A 3,485-nucleotide genomic window follows, 5' to 3' on the forward strand; every position below is an offset into this window, starting at 1 on the left:
AGTAGAATGCAGCAGAGTTGGGATTTAAATCCAGGCAACCTGGAGCCTGAGCCTACACACTTAACCACTTACACCTCTGAACTAGATGATTTTGTGGGTCCATCTCTACCCTGCATCTTCAATACCCTCCTTGAAAAACATCCATTTTGTCAAAGCCCATTTCAAATCTTCCATGAGGCTTTCTTGGCTACACCCATCAAATTAATGTCTATTCTTCCTTGGAGTTTATGCAGCATTTTCTTCAGGTTTTCATATCTTTCTGATGACCCTAACTCTATTCTTTTTTATATATAAATTTATTCATTTATTTACTTATTTTTGGTTGTGCTGAGTCTTCACTGATGTGTGGGCTTTTCTCTAGTGGCAGCGAGTGAGGGCTACTCCCTACTTGCAGTGTGAGGCTTTCATTGCAGCAGCTTGTTTCCTTTCGGAGCATGGGCTCTAGGGTTCACGAGCTTCAGTAACTGCGGCTCCCGGGCTCTAGAGCACACGCTCAACAGTTGCAGCACAGGGGCTTCGTTGCTCCGCGGCAAGTGGGATCTTCCCGGACCAGGGATGGAAGCCACATCTCCTACATTGGCAGGCAGATTCTTTTCCACTGAGCCACCAGGGAAGTCCCTTAATTATATTCCACCTTTATTTATTGTTGGTTTTTTTTTTTTTTTTTTTGTCTTAAACCCTTCAGTAGCCTGTACATCATTGAGCACAGAGACTAAATCGTCTTTGTCCCTGCATCCCAGACAGCAACCAGCAGAATCCCTGGAACATTGAAGCCTCTGGATAAATGTGTTTAGTTCATGAACTTTTCTTTTTCTTTCAGTCTAAATTTTCCCAGGGTGCAAAACAAAAACAAGTCTTGACTTACAGTGTGGTATCTTGTGGCCTGGCCTTGTGTTATGTCAACCTCAACACAGCTGAGAGAAAGCCAGATAGGTATTGCCTTATTTTCTATAAAGTCATTTCAGGGAAAAAGGTGACTGTGTGGATTGGTACTTACCACGTAACCCAGGTGAACAAACGTCAAATAGTTGTGCTTCTAAAAGCTTCAGTCATAATCCAGTTTTACAATTTCATGAAGGTGAATATAGCTTTTTGTTTAAAATAAAGGAGAATGAGGGAAGGGAGAAGGTCCAAACTTTCAGTTACAAGAGAAATAAATACTAAGGATGTAACGTACAACATGATAAATATGATTAATGCTGATGTACACTATACATGAAAGTTAAGGGTGTGAATCCTAAGTGCTCTCATCACAAGGAAAAAGATGCTTTCTATTTATTTAATTTGGGATCTATATGAGTTCCCAGGTACTCATTAAAAATACTGAGGTAAGTCAAATAGCATTGCTACATACCTTAAAATTATACAGTGCTGTACCGCAATTAAATCCCAATAAAACTGAAGGATATTAATATATATACAATCCACAAACATTATTCAATTTTCACCAATTTTACTTTCGGGCACTTGTGTGTATATTTAAATGCAATGTTATCATGTATAGAGTCACGTGACTACTACTGTAGCCAAAACACCTAACAATTCCATCACGATGATACCTTGTTATGCTCTTTTCTTCTGTTTTTATTAAGATATAATTGACACACAGCCCTGTATACATTTAACATGTGACTGTTGTACTGTAATTATGCGACGTGTTAATTAACAGGAACTAGGTGAAAGGTGAAACGCTGAGCTGGAAGAAGCACAAGCTGGAATCAAGATTGCCGGGAGAAATTTCAATAACCTCAGATATGCAGATGACACCACCCTTATGGCAGAAAGTGAAGAGGAACTAAAAAGCCTCTTGATGAAAGTGAAAGAGGAGAGTCAAAAAGTTGGCTTAAAGCTTAACATTCAGAAAACTAAGATCATGGCATCTGGTCCCATCATTTCATGGGATATAGATGGGGCAACAGTGGAAACAGTGTCAGACTTTATTTTTGGGGGCTCCAAAATCAATGCAGATGGTGATTGCAGCCATGAAATTAAAAGACGCTTACTCCTTGGAAAGAAAGTTATGACCAACCTAGATAGCATATTAAAAAGCAGAGACATTACTTTGCCAACAAAGGTCCATCTAGTCAAGGCTATGGTTTTTCCAGTGATCGTGTATGAATGTGAGAGTCGGACTATGAAGAAAGCTGAGCACTGAAGAATTGATGCTTTGGAACTGTGGTGTTGGAGAAGACTCTTGAGAGTCCCTTGGACTGCAAGGAGATCCAACCAGTCCATCCTAAAGGAGACCAGTCCTGGGTGTTCATTTGAAGGACTGATGCTGAGGCTGAAACTCCAGTACTTTGGCCACCTCATGTGAAGAGTTGACTCATTGGAAAAGACTCTGATGCTGGGAGGGATTGGGGGCAGGAGAAGGGGAAGATAGAGGATGAGATGGCTGGATGGCATCACCGACTCAATGCACATGAGTTTGTGTGAACTCCAGGAGTTGGTGATGGACAGGGAGGCCTGGCGTGCTGCGATTCATGGGGTCACAAAGAGTTGAACATGACTGAGCGACTGAACTGAACTGAACTGAGGTTAAAGATTGGGACAAGACAACATGGCAGAGGAATAGGATGGGGAGACCACTTTCTTCCCCACAAATTCATCAAAAGATCATTTGAATGGTGAGCAACTTCCACAAAACAACTTGTGAACACTGGCAGAAGACACCTGGCACCCAGAAAGGCAGCCCATTCTCTTTGAAAGAAGGTAGGACAAAATATAAAAGACAAAAAGAGAGACAAAAGAATTAGGGATGAAGACCTGTCCTGGAGAGGGAGTCGTGAAGGAGGAGAAGTTTCCACACAGTAGGAAACCCAATGGAGAAGCTCTATACAGTCAGAAAAAACAAGACTGGGAGCTGACTGCAGCTCAGATCATTAACTCCTTATTGCCAAATTCAGACTTAAAGAAAGTAGGAAAAACCACTAGACCATTCAGGTATGACCTAAATCAAATCTCTTACAATTATACAGTGGAAGTGACAAATAGATTCAAAGGGATTAGATCTGATAGAGTGCCTGAAGAACTATGGATGGAAGTTCATGACATTGTACAGGAGGCAGTGATCAAGACTATACCCAAGAAAAAGAAACGCAAAAAGGCAAAATGGTTGTCTGACAAGGACTTACAAATAGCTGAGAAAAGAAGAGAAGCAAAAGGCAAAGGAGAAAAGGAAAGATATACCCATTTGAATGCAGAGTTCCAAAGAACAGCAAGGAGAGACAAGAAAGCCTTCCTCAGTGATCGATGCAAAGAAATAGAGGAAAACAATAGAATGGGAAAGACTAGAGATCTCTTCAAGAAAATTAAAGCTACCAAGGGAACATTACATGCAAAGATGAGCACAATAAAGGACAGAAATGGTAGGGACCTAGAAGAAGCAGAAGATGTTAAGAAGAGGTGGCAAGAATACACAGAACTATACAAAAAAGATATTCATGACCCAGATAACCACCATGGTATGATCATTCACCTAGAGT

Source organism: Bubalus kerabau, chromosome 13, assembly GCF_029407905.1.
Source record: "Bubalus kerabau isolate K-KA32 ecotype Philippines breed swamp buffalo chromosome 13, PCC_UOA_SB_1v2, whole genome shotgun sequence".
Lineage (NCBI taxonomy): Eukaryota > Metazoa > Chordata > Mammalia > Artiodactyla > Bovidae > Bubalus > Bubalus kerabau.